At 36.8% G+C, this 20,002-nt stretch overlaps 1 protein-coding gene across 1 annotated transcript in view; it reads left to right on the forward strand.

The window, feature by feature from the left end:
• HCN1 (hyperpolarization activated cyclic nucleotide gated potassium channel 1) overlaps window positions 1-20,002 on the forward strand; it is a 436,515-nt gene that overhangs the window by 362,012 nt on the left and 54,501 nt on the right. The window lies entirely within an intron of this gene.

A 20,002-nucleotide genomic window follows, 5' to 3' on the forward strand; every position in this document is an offset into this window, starting at 1 on the left:
TTAGAAAAATTCAGTGAGCCATACCCCTCTGCTTATGAGAGCCTGTTGGAATGTGTACAAAGTAAGAAGGTCTATTTTTATCATGATCAGATTTATACTGATTTGATTAGAGCAAAATGGCAAACTTAACAGTCGAGAAAGAGGTTAATACACTTCTAAGTCTGTCTCCAAAGTTCAGAACTGATCTATTTTTAAACAATGGCAAGTGAAGAGCTGTGGGCTGAAAATAGGTACAGATCATGTGTCCCAGCAGAATATAGGACGTCAGTATATTTCATTTTCACAGAACATGAATTGGGCTGAGAGTATAATACAGTCCTTCTGACCTTTAATTTGTTGAATAGAATGTTAGGGAAAAAATCCTAATTTGCATGCATATATTTAGTATAATTCAGAATAAACTTTTAAAGTACATACTTATGGGTTTTTTGAATGTCTCCTAAAAATGTGTTTAGTTCAGATTAATTAAAATAGCCTAGACACTTCCCTGGTGGCTCAGAGGTTAAAGCGTCTGCCTCCAATGCTGGAGACCTGGGTTCAATCCCTGGGTCGGGAAGATCCCCTGGAGAAGGAAATGGTAACCCGCTCCAATACCCTTGCCTGGAGAATCCCATGGACGAAGGAGCCTGGTAGGCTATCGTCCATGGGGTCGCAAAGAGTCGGACATGACTCAGTGACTTCACTTCCACTTTCTTTCAGACCCATAGTATTATAAAGCTATACAGGAATAGTGTGTCATATACTCACATAAAAGGCACAGTAACCAAAGGCTAGAAAATATATGTAAGTGATCTAATCTTGGTCACACTACCAAGGAAAGCAATTGAGTCTTTCCACTTTCATCTTAGAACTTTTCCCTTGTATCCCTAGTTTTTAGAAAACAAACAGACAAAAAGCATTTATTGATTTCTTAATGTGTACAAGATACTGATTCAAGCATGATGAGAAGGTAAATTATAAAATGTAGTTTCTAGTCCCACAGTGCTTTACTGTGTGTTTGTCAAGAAAAGATAGAAAAACATGAAAAAAAAATGAAGAAAAAGTTAAAATACATTACTAAAAATACAAGAAATGTAGGAAGCTACATATGGTTAATTGCCAGAGCAAAGCAGACATTACTCACTAAACTTTGAAATGGATTAAAGACTTAATATCAGTTCAGCTCAGTTCAGTTGCTCAGTCGTGTCCGACTCTTTGTGACCCCATGAACTGCAGCATGCCAGGCCTCACTGTCCATCACCAACTCCCACAGTTCACCCAAACCCATGTCCATTGAGTCGGTGATGCCATCCAACCATCTTATCCTCTGTTTTCCCCTTCTCCTTCTGCCCTCAGTCTTTACCAGCATCAGGATCTTTTCAAATGAGTCAGCTCTTCGCATCAGATTGCCAAAGTATTGGAGTTCCAAAGAATAGCAAGGAGAGATAAGAAAGCCTTCCTCAGTGATCAGTGCAAAGAAATAGAGGAAAACAATAGAATGGGAAAGACTAGAGATCTCTTCAAGAAAATTAGAGATACCAAGGGAACATTTCATGCAAAAATGGGCTCAATAAATGACAGAAATGGTAGGGACCTAACAGAAGCAGAAGATATTAAGAAGAGGTGGCAAGAATACACAGAAGAACTGTACAAAAAAGATCTTCATGACCCAGATAATCACGATGGTATGATCACTCACCTACCAGATAAGCACGATGGTGTGATCACTCACCTACCAGATAATCATGATGCTGTGATCAGTCACCTAGAGCCAGGCATCCTGGAATGTGAAGTCAAGTGGGCCTTAGGAAGCATCACTATGAACAAAGCTAGTGGAGGTGATGGAATTTCAGTTGAGCTATTTCAAATCCTGAAAGATGATGTTGTGAAAGTGCTGCACTCAATATGCCAGCAAATTTGGAAAACTCAGCAGTGGTCACAGGACTGGAAAAGGTCAGTTTTCATTCCAATCCCAAAGAAAGACTTAAACATATGGACCTAAAATCACAAAACTCTTAGAAGAAAACATAGGAAAAAATGCTTCTTGACATGGGTTCTGAAAATGATTTTTTTGGATGAGACCTAAAACACAAGCAATAAAATAAAAACTGTTAGTCAAACTACATAAAACTAAAAAGTTTCTGCAGAACAATCAACACAATAAAAAACAACCCATGGACTGGAAGAAAATACTTGGAATCCACACATCTGAGGATAGGTTAATATTCAAAATACATAAACAACTGACATAACTCAAGAAGAGGAAAGCAAGTAGTCCATTTAAAAAGTGGGCAAAGGACCCGAATAGACTTTTTTTCCCCCCAGAAAAGACATTCAAATGGCCCTGAGACATATTGAAATGTGCTGAATTTAACTGATTATTAGAAAAATGCAAATCAAAACCACAGGGAGCTATCACCTCACACCTATTGGAATGTCTGTTATCAAAGGACAAGATATAGCAAGTACTGGGGAGGACATGGAGGAAAGGGAAACTGGGAGGGTCAGGAGGAAGACAGTTTGTATCACTGAGCAAGAGCCAGATCGCTGTACCTTTTCCTTGATTTTTCCTAACATCCCTTCAGTACTCTGCTTTATTGATTATGCCAAAGCCTTTGACTGTGTGGATCACAACAACCTGTGGAAAACTCCTAAAGAGATGGGAATACCAGACCACCTGACCTGCTTCTCAAGAAATCTGTATGCAGGTCAGGAAGAAACAGTTAGAACTGGACATGAAACAACAGACTGGTTCTAAATCAGGAAAGGAATACATCAAGGCTGAATATTGTCACCCTGCTTATTTAACTTACATGAAGAGTACATCACGAGAAACATTGAGTTGGATGAAACACAAGCTGGAATCAAGATTGCCGGGAGAAATATCAGTAAGCTCAGATATGCAAATGACACCAGCTTTATGGCAGAAAGTTAAGAAGAACTAAAGAGCTTCTTGATGAAAGTGAAAGAGGAGAGTGAAAAAGTTGGCTTAAAGCTCAACATTCAGAAAACTAAGATCATGGCATCTGGTCCCATCAGTTCATGGCAAATAGATGGGGAAACAGTGGAAACAGTGAGAAACTTTATTTTTTTGGACTCCAAAATCACTGCAGATGGTGACTGCAGCCATGAAATTAAAAGACACTTGCTCCTTGGAAGAAAAGTGATGACCAACCTAGACAGCCTATTAAAAAACAGAGACATTACTTTGCTGACAAAGGTCTGTCTAGTCAAGGCTATGGTTTTTCCAGTAGTCATCTATGGATGTGAGAGTTGGACTATAAAGACAGCTGAGCACCAGAGAATTGATGCTTTTGAACTGTGGTGTTGGAGAAGACTCTTGAGAGTCCCTTGAACTGCAAGGAGATCCAACCAGTCCATCCTAAAGGAAATCAGTCCTGAATACTCATTGGAGGGACTGATGCTGAAGCTGAAACTCCAATCCTTTGGCCACCTGATGCAAAGAACTGACTCTTTGGAAAAGACCCTGATGCTGGGAAAGATTGAAGGTACAAGGAGAAGGGGACGACAGAGGATGAGATGGTTGGATGGCATCACTGACTCAATGGACATGAGTTTGGGTAAACTCTGGGAGTTGGTGATGGACAGGGAGGCCTGGCATGCTGCAGTCCCTGGGGTCACAAAGAGTCGGGCAAGACTGAGTGACTGAACTGAACTTCCATACTCACCCCTACCCCAATATTTTTCTGGGTGACAGTGTTTAGGACTTCAAAAATTAATCCTGTGCTAGTGTTGTATAATTCCACTTATGAGGCTGGTGAAATAAGCACATTCATAGCAACAGAGAGTAGAATTTATCAGTGATTTGAGTGCAGGGAGAAAGTTATAGTTTAAAGGTTACAGAACTTTGGTTGAAATTGATGAGAGTGTTCTAGGTATAGATACAGAGGAACTTCCCAGGTGGCGCTAGTGGTAAAGAACCCACCTGCCAGTGCAGGAGACATAAGAGATGCCAGTTCGATCCCTGGGTCAAGAAGATCCCTGGAAGACGGCATGACAACCCACCCCAGTATTCTTGCCTGGAGAATCCCATGGACAGAGGAGTCTGGCAGGCTACAGTCCGTCGGGTATCAAGAGTCAGACACGACTGAAGTGACTCAGCACGCACAATCACTAGTGGCAACGCTCAACATTATGAATGTTCTTGTGAATTGTATACATGGAAATGCTTAAACTATAAATATTGTTGTATATATTTTATAAACATCTAAAAAGTGAATCTTATAAAATAGCACCCATCATTATAACTCTCGTCCTGCCTCTAAAGTCATTTCCATCTGCCTGTAGCTCTGTCAACTAAATGCCCATGATACTTCACACTCAATACAAAAATAAAGCAAAATCCTTTTTCATGTAAGTAAAGCTTTTTTTTTGTTTTCTGTTTTTTAATTTATTTCACCCCAGACTGAAGAGCTCAGAAGTTGTTGATGTGTGTGGGCTGTATTCTACAGCTTCTCAGAGCCGTCTGAGCTGGATCATGCGTATTATCCCTGCCACCACCATACTTCCAGCGCTGAGGTGCTGCTGTGTCTTGACAGATACTCCAAGGGGGCAGCTTCGTCCTTCCTGCCACACTTTAGCCAGCCTAACTCACTATGTTAATTTGTTGGGGCTGTAATCACAAAATACCAAGGTGGCTTAAACAACATACAATCATTATCTCACATTTCTCAGGGCTGAAGTCCAAGGTCAAGTGTCAGCAGGTTTTGGTTCTTCTGAGGCTTCTCTCCTTTGCTTGCAGATGGCTACCTTTCTTTTCATGTGCCTAGGTTTTTTCTTCTCATGGCAGTCAGACTGGATTATGACCTACTCTCACAGCTTTATTTTAACTTCATCTCCTCGTTAATGGTCCTGTCTCCAAACACAGGCACATTCTGAAGTACTGGGAGTTAAGACTTCAACATATGAATGTAGAGGTGTCACCATTAAGCCCATAATGCTTGCCAACACGTGCAATGCTTAAATCTAACTAATGTAAGGACAAATAAATGTTTAATGCAGCTTTGAATGCCTGCTTAGTTTCAGGGAGTGGCCTGATTTCCTCATGTCCTTTGCATACGTACACATACTGTTATTTCTATTGCTGCCCTATTAATGGTGAAAAAGAATTTATGTGGATTTTATTATAAAGTTTCATGAATAGGTTTTTATCAAATTCTCCAAACCCCTTCTCAGATTTTTTTTAACTCATTGTACTATCCGCGGGTCCTGTTTGAATAATATTTTTTAGTTTAGCTGTTTGATGTATTCACTGTATTTGACAGTTCAGATTAATCTGTTTTTATCCTTCCAAGTGGGCTTCACTCCTGTTCTGTAAATCACTCTACAACTTGCTCACAGTTTGCAGACCACTGGAGCTGCACTCCCTCGTGTTTACACAAATCCTAACTGAGCTTCAGCCTAGGATTCCAGAGTGGGACAGTGATACTCAGTCTCTAATGAACACTGTCATTGTCAGTATACAGTTTTTTAAAATTTATTTATTTTTGGCTGGCCTGGGTCTTTGTTGCAGCACGCAGGCTTGTCATTGCTCCTTGCAGGCTTTCTCTAGTTGTAGCAAGTGGGAGCTACTCTGTGTTTGTGGCGCATGGGCATCTTATTGAGGCAGCTTCTCTTGTTGCAGAGTACAGGCTTTAGAGCTCACGGGCTTAAGTAGTTGTGACACATAGGCTTAGTTGCCCTGCTGCGTGTAGGATCTTAGTTCCTGGACCAGGGATCGAACCTGTGTCCCCTGCATTGGCAGGCAGATTCTTAACCATTGGACCACCAGGGAAGTCTTAATATACAATATTTTGATTTAGGCTTTTTGATCTGTTTCTACATTGTTTTCTTTCCTGTACAATCAAATTTATGTGAATGTTAAGAGAATTTTATGTCATCTGCTGACATCCTGTATGGTACCTAATATGTTCCTGTGTTCTAGGAAGACAAAACAGTAGGAGTATGCAAAGACCAAATTAATCTCAAGCTTCATTTGCATTCGTTTGGTAAAGTTTAAATGTGATTTAATATCTCAGAACCAAATTAGATGCATATGAGAACTGTAACTACAGAAAACATTTAAATTTTTGAATCTGTATCTCTCAAAATTCACCATGTTCTGATCTATTCTTTACAAGCAGGCAGATTTCATTTAAGTCACTTAATCATAATTTGTCATTTGTATATGCAGAGATTTTAGGCCATTTACCTTTTAACTCATAAAATGAAGAGGCTATGAACCTAGCAATTAATGCTATAGCCAAATTTAAAAATAAGAAACGGTGAAAAATATTAAAGCTGGCCAGTATTTAAGAGTCCATTGCAGACTATTTCTCTCTTTATCTCTATTGGGTTTTTCTTAATATAACTACCGTTAACATAAGATGAAATATTGTGTGGCCATTAAAAAGAATGTTATTGAAGACCATAACTCAAAATGGTAAGCATATTATGTTATAAATGTGGGGAATAATAGATATTCAGTGTTATTATGATTTCAATTAAGTTAAGGTGAATAAGAAATCACATTAAAAGAATACATAAATTATTTTCAGTGATGGAAATATGGTGATTTTTTTCTGTTATTATTTTAAGGGATATGTGTATATTCATTTTAATTTTAAAGATTTTTAAAAATACAATTGCTTGCTAATATAACAATTTTTATTTTTTTTAATAAGATGTAAAACTGCAGTTAACTAAAATTGAGGCATCCTATACATTAATTCATCAATCCTCTAACTCCTTATCTTACCTCTAACTCCTTTAACTTCCCCCATATAAATGTTATTCATCTCAGCTCAGTGGGTAAAGAATCTGCCTGCAATTCATGAGACCCTGGTTCGATTCCTGGGTTGGAAAGATCCCTTGGAGAAGAGATAGGCTACCCACTCCAGTATTCTTCGGTTTCTCTGGTGGCTAGATGGTAAAGAATGCACCCATGATGCAGGAGATCTGGGTTCGATCCCTGGGTTGGGAAGATCCCCTGGAGGATGGCATGGCAACCCACTCCAATATTCTTGCCTAGGAATTGCCATGGATGGAGGAACCTGGTGGGCTAAGACCATGGGGTGGCAAAGAGTCAGACACAGCTGAGTGACTAAGCACATAGCACATCTCTAACCAAAGTTTTTTAAGAGACCTCACTTTCTTATCTCTAACTCCTTTAAATTCCCCCAAATAAATATTACATATATTTCTTACCTTTGAATTTTATTACATATTTTTAATTTTCAGATTATTTAGGAATTATAAAGATAGTTAAATGCTCTCTTTAAAAAAAAAAAAAGACATTATCCCAACTGACGAAACAGCTCTTCATAAATTTTCTGTAATGGGGACACAGAAATCAAGGGAAATGCTTTGACTTTCAGAAATTGAAGCAGTTACCTAACTTGTTAGTCAATGTTTGCATAAGTGTTTAAAACATTTTCAAGCATTAAGGTTTGTATGGGGTGATTGACTTATACATTCAGTCAACCATCTCGCAAATTAAAATACAGTCCACCAGATCACTATAAGCCTGTTGGAAATGCTGAGGGAAATGTTTTTTTTTTTAATTTCAACTATGTGCTTCTTTAAAAAAACAAATGGATTGTCTATTTAATTTGCAATTCAATTTCTGAATTACTACATCATTAGGGAGTTATAAGAATTTTTACTTTGGCCAAAGGGAATATCACTGACTGTGCTCAAAGACTATCTTGTCATTTTTATCTTCTGAACCCCTGCTCCTATCTTGACTTTTGTCTTTAATAACCAGTACTCAACTCAACTTTTAGAAAAAAATCTGACCTAATATATTCTTGGCTTCCCTGATGGCTCAGACAATAAAGAATCTACCTGCCAATGCAGGAGACCCGTCAATCCCTGAGTGGGAAAGATCCCCTGGAGAAGGGTATGGCAATCTACTCCAGTATTCTTGCCTGGAAAATTCCATGGACAGAGGAACCTGGCAGGCTCTTCTTACCAAATTACTCTGAACTCCTGTTTCTCTGAAATTTTATAGAATATATAGTCTCTACCATTACTTTGATTTTAACATTCATTTGTTTTATAATACAACTGTTACTTATAATGGTAAATGATAGATAACACAGTGAAATTAAATATTTTGCTTGTATTGTTTAATGTAATCATTACAGTTATCTAGGTAGAGTTGCTTACAAGTGAAAAGTTTAAGGTATGAGTCACTTTGTACAGGCACTGAGTCAGTTGGTTTTGGTATCAATGACTAAGCTCAGATACATACGTAGCAAGAGACACACAGAGTCTCACCCATGTTTATTTTACTTTTTACAATTATCTTACACTGAATATATACATATATATCTTCCTTCCTCAACTTGCAGATACTTCTTTATTTTAGGGACCATGGTTTCCATATCTGACTGCTTATGACTTGAAATGTGGTATTAAAAACAAGAATTTTTTGAGTCATATCCCTTAAAGATTTAGATTCAGATTCTCTGAATCTGGACTGGAGCCTGATAAACTGTATCTTAGAAAAAGTATTATAAATACATCCAAGTAGGAAAATGCCATCTTTGGCAGGCCATCAAAGCTTATTTTTTCCCTTATTGACGCTGTCTTCATAAGAGCCATGATTAGTCCCATAGACTAATCCTGAATATATTCTGTTATTTCCCAAGAATGGTTCTACATCATACTGCGAACCCAAACTTTACCCACCCTGGGCAATCTCTATGAACCCTACTGTGTTGGACATTTTCAATAGTCTTTTCAGAAATGCCCTCTCCCAGGACACTAAGGACTCCTCAGAAGGCTGATATGAACACTTTTATTTATTTATTGCCTCACAAACTTCATGTAATGGTTTTAAAGGTAATGACTGCAGATCACTTCTTAGAGCTTTTCAGTGAGGTCTCTTAAAAAAAAAAAAATGTTGGTTAACTTTTCCCAGATATTCATTTGCTCTTCTTAGAAATCAGCAGATCTAAATCTAATCTTTTCGAGAATCAAACTGAACAATGTTTTACTCTTCTATGAAAATTTTACATTCAGTTTCACCTCTCTCTTCAAAGTAGAAATAAATATCAAAAAATTATACTTTATGTTTGTCTTGTTGGTTTCCTCAATAAGTAACATATTTTATGTGAAGATTAAAAAAATCTAAAACTGCATCTATGTTTCATGCATATTATATCCTGCTTTTTTTTGCAAGAATGCTCTCTGTTGAGTCAAAATATAAGATGAATCACATTACATATGTAAGTTTAAATTTTCTAGTTGTTGTTCAGTCGCTCGGTCACATCCTACCCTGAGCACACCAGGCTACCCTGTCCTTCACTATCTCCCAGACTTTGCTCATATTCATGTTCATTGAGTCAGTGATACTAACCAACCGTTTCATCCTCTATTGTCCCCTTCTCCTCTTGCCCTCAATCTTTCCCAGAATCACAGTCTTTTACAAAGAGTTGGCTCTTCATATCAGCTGGCCAAAGTGTTGGAATTTCAGCTTCCACATCAGTCCTTCCAATGAATATTCAGGGTTGATTTCTTTTAGGATGGACTCGTTTGATCTTGCTGTCCAAGGGACTCTCAGGAGTCTTCTAAGCACCACAATTTGAAAGCTTCAATTCTTTGACACTAAGCCTTCTTTATGGTCCAACTTGCGTACCCCTACATGAAAAATCATAGCTTTGGAAAAAATCATAGCTTTGACTATATGAATGTTTGTTAGCAAACTGATATCTCTGCTTCTGAATATGCTGTCTAGGTTTTTCATAGCTTTCCTTCCAAGGAGCAAGTATCGTTTAATTTCATGTCACCATCAGCAGTGATTTTGGAGCCCAAGAAAATAAAATCTGCTACTGTTTCCACTTTTTCCCTATTTTTTTTCTATGGAGTGATGGGACCAGATGCCGTGATCTTAGTTTTTTGAATTTTGAGTTTTAAGCCAGCTTTTTCACTCTCCTCTCTCACCCTTATAAAGAGGCTCTTTAGTTCCTCTTTGCTTCCTGCAATTAGAGTGGTATCATCTGCACATCTGAGATTATTGATATTTCTCCTGGCAATCTTGATTCCAGCTTGTGATTCATCTAGCCTGGCATTTCACAGAATGTACTCTGCATATAAGTTAAATATTCAAGGTGACAGTATACAGCCTTGACGTACTCTTTTCCCAATTTGGAGCCAGTCCACTGTTCCGTATCCAGTTCTAACTGTTGCTTCTTGACATGCATACAGGTTTCTCAGGAGGCAGGTAAGCTATCTGGTATTCCCATGCCTTTAAGAAAAATTTTCCAGTTTCTTATGATCTCCATAGTCAAAGGCTTTAGTGTAGTCAGTGAAGCAGAAGTAGATTTTTTTCTGGAATTCCCTGGCTTTCCCAGTGATCCAGCGAATATTTGCAATTTGATCTCTGGTTCCTCTGCATTTTCTAAACCCATCTCATACATCTGGAAGTTCTTGCTTCATGTTTTGCTGAAGCCTAGCTTGAACAATTTTAAGCATAAGCTTGCTAGCCTGTGAAATGAGCACAATTGTACAGTATTTTGAACATTCTTTGGCATTGCCCTTCTTTGGGATTGGAGTGAAAGCTGACCTTTTCCAGTCCTGTGCCACTGCTGAATTTTCCAAATGTGCTGACATACTGAGTTCAGCACTTTAACAACATAATCTTTTGGAATTTTAAATAGTTCTGCTGGAATTCCATCACCTCCATTATCTTTGTCCATAGTAATACTTCCTAAGGCCCACTTTACTTCACACTAGCAGTGACATTTTAAAAATAAATGTGTGAAACTAAGTAGTATAAACTTTATTAACTCGGTATATTCACCATATTATAATTTCAAAATACAATCAATTTTTAAAATACCTAATGAGATAGTTTGCATTCATTTTTTTAGATTAAGTCCAGAATCAGCTCTATTTCTTAAATTGAAGTGTAATTAATTTACAATGTTGTTCAGGTACACAGCACAGTAGTTCAGTTTTATATGTATATATATATATACACACACATATATACACACATATGTAAATATACATATTCATTTCAGATTCTTTTTGCTTATAGATTATTTAAAATATTGAATATAGTTCTATGGGCTATACAGTTGATCCTTGTCTGTTATCTGTTTTATATATAATAGTGTGTGTATGTTAACCCCAAACCACTAATTCCTCCCTCCCCCTCCCATTTCCCTTTAGTAACCATAAGTTTGTTTTCTATGTCTGTGGATCTGTTTTTGTTTCATAAGAGAGTTCATTTGCATCCTTTTTTTAGATTCCACATTTATGCAATATCATATGGTATTTGTCTTTGTCTGCTTTACTATGACAGTCTCTAGGTCCATCTGTGTTGCTACAAATGGCGTAATTTCATTCTTTTTATGGCTGAGTAATATTTCATTGTATATATGTACTGCATCTTCTTTATCCATTAATCTGTTGATGGACATCTAGGTTGCTTTCATATCTTGGCTGTTGTAAACAGTGCTGCAGTGAACACTGTGGTGCCTATGTCTTTTTGAATTATCGTTTTCTGCAGATATATGCCCAGAATTAATATTGCTGGATAATATGGTAGCTCTATTTTTAGTTTTTTAAAGGAACCTCCATATTGTTCTCCATAGTGGCAAGAACAAATTACATTCTCATCAACAGTTTAGGAGGGTTCCATTTTCTCCACACCATCTCCATGATTTATTATTTGTAGACTTTTAGATGATAGCCATTCTGACAGAACATTTCAGTTAGAATGTTAATTTTTTATACTGCTTGATCTGTATATAGGTTTCATAAAATTTACACTTAAAAATTATAGTCACCTTTCCAAGTTTTTCCAAACAATTTAATATTTTCTAATAACTCATATCAGCTTTAAACTTAAAGCTGGTAAGTGGTTAAAATTAAATAAATATTTACTAATGGTCAGTAACTCAATGTGGCCAATGACTACTAGGTTAGACAAGGTTACTGTAGAAACAGACTGTATACTTTTAAATATTGGACTCAGTTCCTACATGCTACGTGATTCTTGTGAAATGACAACCTATTTGAAAATTTTTGGTTCATCTGTATTGCTGGGTTAATAATATAGCTATATCAGGTTGTTGTAATTAAAGGAGAAAACCCAAAGCATTCAATGACTGACTGACAAGTGTTCAGTCATATCCAACTCTTTACAACACCATAGACTATAGCCTGCCAAGCTCCTCTGTCACAAGCATTCAATAAATATTAACTATAATCATCATCAAAGTCATTATACTACATTTAGGCTAGTGGTACTTACCCTCTTACGGGTAATGGCTCCTTTCAAAATCCTATGAAAGCACCATCTGTATCCCATAAGACACTAATATGGTATATATCTGTTCTCATAAAACTTCAGGTTCAGAGCAACCACCTGAAGCCTAACATCCTTTTTAAGTATCTTTAGGCTCCAGGTTTATGATGCTTATTTTTAAATTAACTATTGTATAATTTCTGACACCAATATCTCATTATTTCCCTTCAACATTTGTGACTATGTCACGGGGTTGTTTGAGGAAATGAGTTCATGTTTGAGGAAATGAGTTCATGAGTTCAAATAATTTAGCTGTGCTTCAAGATTTCATTTGTCTTCTTGCATATTTACATTTTGCACTAATTTCTGGACAGAGGAGATGCTTCTTATTTACCAGATATATAAATAAATGTTGATAATTAAAGATAAAATTAAATAAGTACGTAAAAGAAACATTATTTTTCTCAGTTTTCAAAATAACTTTTGATAATTATTGTTCAAGCAGCTATATTTTCATAGCAACTGGATCACATATAATAGACTCAAAGATCCTTTACATATATATATGTGTAGTTAATATATATATTAGCTAGAATTTTTTAGTTTTGAAGAATTATGTAACAGTAAATATATTGCCATGTAATAATCTGCCCTGAAAATGTGTATACTGCATAAAATTAGTTTAAATGCATTCAAATTAGTTTAAAATGTAAACTACATTCTTCTACATTGGAGAAGTAGAAATACATTGAAGTAAAAAAGAATAGGCATTTATCTGAAATGGGTAAAGTTTTTGATTGAAAAAGTTATGAAATAATAAAAGTGACTGTTTGTTCCTAAGCATAGAAAATTGCAAAATATAGGAGTGTGAGTTAATTTTAACTGCTCAGCTTTTGTGACTTTGACCCAGGTAATAGGGAGGCCCATAATGGAGTGAATGAACAATGGTTGGCTAGTCAAATAATAATGATGAGTTTCCCTAGATGTATTCTAGCTCTGTGGCTTGGACAATGTATTTTCTCTCTCAGCTCCACTATCTTCATTATTTATATATGTGGGGAAATACAATCAAATTCAAGTTCATCCTTTGGTTGTTATTCTCCAGGAATAAATGAGGCATAATATGTAAAGTACCTACTTAAAATGGATGCCTAATATATATTATTCCCTTTCTTTCCCTTCTACATACTATCTTTAACTTGTCAAATTACAGTGTTCCTTTGTGGGGTATGTAGGGCGAACCAGAGATATAACTGAAGAAACATTTCTTAAGAGGGAGATGTAAAGGGTACACATTGATACTGTCTCCTGTAACACAAGACGTACCCCCACAAACAATAACAAGAAACTCTGGTCTCCCTCTGTCTTCTTGCAGTCTCTTGCTTTTCAGTTCAAAGATCTCAGAATCTGTTGATTTACAAAGCCAGTCAGATAGCCAAATTGTATGAAGTAGCATGTTTTAAAAACTGTGGCAAATCTGATTCTCTTTGCTATAGAGCAGAAACTAACACACTGTAAATCAACTGTACTTCAATAAAAATTAATTCAAAATAAATAAAACATAAAAATGATCATAATAATAAAAAATTTAAAAGCTGGCAAACTGGAGCATAGATGCCAGTGTAAAGATCAGCAGATCCAGATCTTTAAAAATAATTGCCATGGGGAAATAAAAGCAGCCAAGTGTTTAGCCATCAGTTTGCCACCCCACATGTCAGGTTCTCAAAATGTGTAAAGTTCTAAAGAAGAAATTTACAGTTTACATCAGAATCTTCTGGCTTGTAGCAATTGTAGTTATGTGCAAAGGTAAGATGACTTTTTATGAGCTTCCCCAGTAGCTCAGTGGTAAAGAATTGCCTGCAATGCAAGAGCTATAGGAGACATAAGTTCGATCCCTGGGTTGGGAAGATCTCCTCAAGTAGGAAAAGACAGCCCACTCCAGTATTCTTGCCTGGAAAATCCCATGGACAGAAGAGCCTGAGGCTACAGTCCATGTGTCATAAAGAGTCAGATATGACTGAGCATGCGTGCAAGATGACTTCTTAGAATTGGTCAAAATACTAAGTTAGGGAGCTGGGCTATCCAATAAACCATAGTTTTTCTTGAAATTTTGTGGTCTTTGACATATTATTCAATGTCTTCTATAAAGTAGGGTAGTAATAGTACCTAAAGCGTAGGATTTTGTGAGGATAAAATAATTTAATACTTGTGGTAGTAGTGGGAGAAAGACTCCACTCCTAAAATAGTTTTAGTCACTCAGTCATGTCTGACTCTTTGCGACCCCATAGACTGTGATCCACCAGGATCCTCCAGGATCCACCAGTCCATGGGATTCTCCAGGCAAGAATACTGGAGTGAACTGTCATTCCCTTCTCCAGAGGATTGTCCTGACCCAGGGTTCGAACCCAGGTCTCCTGCATTGAAGGCAGATTCTTTACTGTCTGAGCTACAGGGAAAATCCAGTACTTATATAGCTTTGTTTAAATCAATACCTGGAACCAAGAAGAACCCCATAAATATCATCTCTTATTTTTATTGTGTTCATCCTTAAAATTATTTCTACTTTAAAGAAACCCCTAACATACCCAGTTACTCTGTTTTGATTCTGCCTATTCCAGGCAACTGAATTGAAAAGAAAAAAACTAGGACAACATCAGCAGCACCATTTTATAGGATGTTCTAGGTGATAAAGTATCATTTGATACAGATTTGACTATATGCACTTAGTTGTTTCTAAAGTTCACATAAAAGTCTGCACATTGGATGCCATTTGAATGTCTGTCTAACATAAGTTCTTAGAAGGAAAACCTTGTGATCTTCATACAGTCTAAAAATACAGAGTGTGTTGGGTGTAGGAATTTAGCAATGCAGCAGCAACTCTGTTTTGTTAAGATTACTCTATGATTCATTATTGCAATGATGGTAATTATATTTATAGCGACCACGCTTAAAACTTTTTAGAGCTATACTGTGTGAAATAAAATAATATAGAATGAAAGAGAACAAAATGTTTTACAAAATTTTCCAGAATGATACTTGAGTTGTCAATAAAGAATTGTAGTGCTAGAAGGAACCTTAAAATATTGCTCTTATTTTTAATAACAAAGAAGATATTGCATAAAATTTCCCAAGGTTATAGAATATGTGTGATTCCAAAGCATAGATTTATGGTTAAAATAAATCCTTGAAGCAATCTAAATATATCAAATCCCATGTTTTCTTATTGTCATAAAGTTAAACTAGAAATCAAATTACCAACAATAAAAGATACCATTGAGAGTGAAAAGGCAAACCACAGATGGGAAGAAGCTATTTGCAGTGCATATCGCAACAAAGAGCTCCTGTCAAGAATATAAAAAGAACTCCTTAAATAGAAAAATCAGGGAAAACTATTGACTGGACACTTCACCAAACAAAATATTCATCTGACCAATGAACCTATGAAAATGTGCATAGCAACATTAATCACTGGCAGAATGTAAAGTAAAACCCTATATCTCCTAATAGCTAATGAAAGTGAAAGTGTTAGTCAGTCATGTCTGACTCTTTGCAACTCCATGGACTGCAGCCCACCAGGTTCCTCTGTCCATGGAATTTTCCAGGCAAGAATACTGGAGTGAGTTGCCTTCTCTAGGCGATCTCCCCCACCCAGGGATCGAACCCAGGTCTCCCACACTTCAGGCAGGTTCTTTACCATCTGAGCCCTAATGGCTAATGGCTAAAATTAAGAGTTAAAACATCAAGTTTTTCCAGTGATAAAAGGCAACTCAATATACTTACTGCAGGTATATGTGGAAAATAGTATAATCATTTTAGAAAAATTTTGGCGGTATCTACCAAAGTTAAAAACATGATTATCCAATTACCCAGCAGTTCCAACAATAGGTAAATGGGCAAGAGAAATCAGTGCATAAGGCACTTCAAGAATGTTCATAACAGGCTGATTTTATTAGCCTGAAACTGGAAACAACCCAAGTGTCATGAAAGGTGGAATGGAGAAATAAATTGTGGCATAGTCATAAAATGAAATACAGCCTGAAATAGAAAAAGAAACAACTGCTGCCACACAACAGCATGGATGAATCACACTGACATGATGATGAGCAAAAGAGGCAAGACATTAGAGATTCTGCAGTGTGTGACGCCATTTGTGTGAATTTCAAGTACAACTGCTTATAGTGATAAAGTCGGAAGAGTGAGAACCTCTGGGCTTGATTGGAAAAAGAAAAAAGGAAGCCTTCTAAAAATTGTTCTGTACATGGATCCAGGAGGTTATATGGGTTCATATATATTTCAAAAATTCATCTAAGATTTGTGTATATTTAAGATATGCATTTTAACAATATCCATATTATAGTTAAAAAAGTATTCTCTACCCTAACAATTAACGTGAATAATCCTGTTGTACTTTAGCAAAATATTGGGATGGACTGCAGAAAAAGAAAGGGTCATGCGTCCTATTCTCTTAGGGATTGAATGTTCCTCAGTATCTTAAACTGACATGTCAAAGTAAGATCAAATGTAGGATTCTTCATTGTCATTGTCTTGTTGTTATATTATGCTGTGTTTTCAATATATAAACATTGATTTATTTGGAATTTGAAAAGGAGATTTGTCTGTTTTCCTCTACTTTTTAACTTACTAAGTTATTTATTTATATATGTACAAGCTCATACTTTGGGATTCCCTGGTAGCTCAGACAGTATAGAATCTGCCTGCAATTCAGGAGACCCAGCTTCCATCCCTGGGTTGGGAAGATCCCCTGGAGAAGGGAGTGGCAACCCTCTCCAGTATTCTTGCCTGGAGAATCCCATGGACAGAGGAGCCTGGTGGCTACAGTCCATGGGGTCACAAAGAGTTAGACACGACTGAGTAACTAACTCTTTCACTTTTTTTTTTCAGGCTCATATTTATCTTTCAATTTGAGGTTAAACCAATATTACAGTATTTGATTTGTTACTCAAGTTGTTACAGCACTAGCTTGGTAGCTCTTTTAGTTGGCCTCTTTGAAATATCCTTTTCATTGTGTGGGCTTTTTGTTGATGTTTTTGCTTGTTTATTTGTTTTCTAGCTCTCCCATACTATCTGGTATGATAAGATACTTGGGGAAGAAATAATTTTCCTTTTTTTAAGTTATGAAGTAAACTTAGTAATCTGGAGTACTTTGTCATCAAAGTCAGGGTCATCTGTCTGATTCCCTTGTGGATTTCCCTCGCGGCTTTCCTGGTGGCTCAGTTGGTAAAGAATCTGCTTGTAATGCAGGAGACCTGGGTACGATCCCTGTGTAAGGAAGATCCCCTGGTGAAGGGAATGGCAACCTACTCCAGTATTCTTGCCTGGAGAATTCCATGGACAGAAGAATCACTGAGATAGAGCAAAAGAGGAATCACTGGTAGATAAAGCCTGGTGGGCTACAGTCCATAGAATCACAAAGAGTCGTACATGACTGAGCGACTAACACTTTCACTGGTGGCTCAGGTGGTAAAGAATCTGCCTGCAATGTGGGAGACCCAAGTTTGATCCCTGGGTTGTGAATTTCCTCTGTAGAAGGGAATGGCTACTCACTCCATTGCCTGGAAAATTCCATGGACAGAGGAGCCTGGTGGGTCCATGGGGTCATACTTTATTATCTCAAGGTCAGGGCCATGTGTCCGATTCCCTTAGGGAGTGAATGTTCCTCAGTATATTGCATATAGACAGTGCTCCTAACTCAAGCCAGACATGTTGCTAAAAACTCTCATTAGAACAACTGCCATAAAGAATCTGGATGGAGAGTAGAGATATTAATAACTTAACTGTGTGTTTTATTTAAGTGAATGTGCTATAAGGACCTGTGATTAAAGAGGAGGAGTGTTAAAAGTTTTGTTTTACTAATAGAGTGATATTAATAACTTAACTAAATATGTTCTCTCTAAGAAAATGTGCTATAAAGAAATATGATTGATGGAGAAGAGCTTTTCAAATTTTCGCTAACCTCGACTCACTTGATTGTTGCCATTAAATTGAAAGTCGATTAGTTGTGTCCAACTCTTTGCAATCCCATGGACTGTAGTCCATGGAATTCTGCAGGCCAGAATCCTGGAGTGGGTAGCCTATCCCTTCTCCAGGGAATCTTACCAACCCAGGAATCGAACCGGGGTCTCATGCATTGCAGGAAGATTCTTTATCAGTTGTACCAGGGAAGTCCATTAAACTATATACCCTCAAAGCAAACAGACTTCATGGGAAGAGGAAGAGCTTTTAAATGCCAATAACTTTCTGTCCCATTATGTCTTTTTCTGTCAAAGTTCTATTAGAATTTACTGTTTAAATCAGAAGGAATTCACAAGGAGGTAAAAGTTCCACAGAGACAGAGAAAATGAATGGATTCCTTGAATTAACAATAATATGAAATTATTTCCACAGTAATATAATCAAGGCAGCTCCAGTGGTGCACCTGAATATGGGATGCATCATAGAAAAGAATTGCTCATGTATATAAGACCAGTTTAATTTCTTGTAAAATATATTTTCAATTATTTTCTAAAATAAAAGTGAAAAAACAATGAAGAGAAAAATCTGTATACTTCAAATCAAAGAATATAGATGAAAAGATTATTTTATTATTTTGTTTGAAAACTTATTTTCTCTGCAGCCTGAGCCTGCTTATTTTCAATTTCCTACGCAGGATACTTTTTTGTCATTTTATACATAATATTATTAACTTTCAAACAAGCAATCTGATCATTTTAATAATATATTTCTGTCTCCTTTTAATTCATGTGGTTACCTTGGGTACCTTGAATGGTTCATCTTTATCTTCATGTGTTTTTTTGTATGGAAGACTCTATTTTTAATAGTGAAAAACCACATTTTTTTCATATATAAGGCTTGTTTCTCAAGCTATTGACTTGAGAAAGCATTCTAAGAATTTTAAATGCCCACTTCCCAATTGGAATATAAACCAAGTTTTGTGAGCACTTTCTTTTCCAGTGCCAAAACTCCATCTTCCTTCTCTCCCTTTTAGCCCCCTTCCTTCCTTCCTTCTTTTCTTTTTTTTTATCCCTTCCTTCTGGTGGCTCAGATGGTAAAGCGTCTGTCTACAATGTGGGAGACCCGGGTTCAATCCCTGGGTCAGGAAGATCCCCTGGAGAAGGAAATGGCAACCCACTCCAGTACTCTTGCCTGGACACAACTGAGTGACTTCACTTTCTGTCTCCTCATACATTATGCATATTGATTGAACACTTACTATGTGCTGAACTTACTGTCGTCCCCCACTCCAACCACAGCTCTTCAACACCAGTTAAAATTGATCACAAATGCCCCTAGATATAGCCACCCAAATGTCTACTGTGCATTATAGAGCTTGGATGGTGCTGTACCAAGTACCACATGTAATATCCTTCTCTTGTTTTTGTCTTTATGTTCACTTTCTGGTTATTGCTGCTGATTTTTAAATATTTTACCACTTTCCATGAAACTCCACTATTAGAGATGCTTATCTGCTTTGCTGAATTCACTGCATATTGTTGAGGATGAAACACTTTCTTTTCTATGTTGGACTTAAAATTCTGTGCCTTCTGCATCAACTGGAATTTTTTAACTATCCTGGAATAACAAATATTAGATTATTTTATGAAGAAGATTGAGGAAAGTTTCTTTCCCCATATTGGAATCTAGAAGTATTCCTAAAGCAGGAATTCAGATCTCCTTCTCTTTTAATACCTCTGAATCTTTTTTCCCTTTTTCCGTCTCTTGGCAGAGGTGACTTCATTTTTA

The sequence above is a fragment of the Dama dama genome, chromosome 25 (assembly GCF_033118175.1).
Source record: "Dama dama isolate Ldn47 chromosome 25, ASM3311817v1, whole genome shotgun sequence".
Taxonomy (NCBI): Eukaryota; Metazoa; Chordata; class Mammalia; order Artiodactyla; family Cervidae; genus Dama; species Dama dama.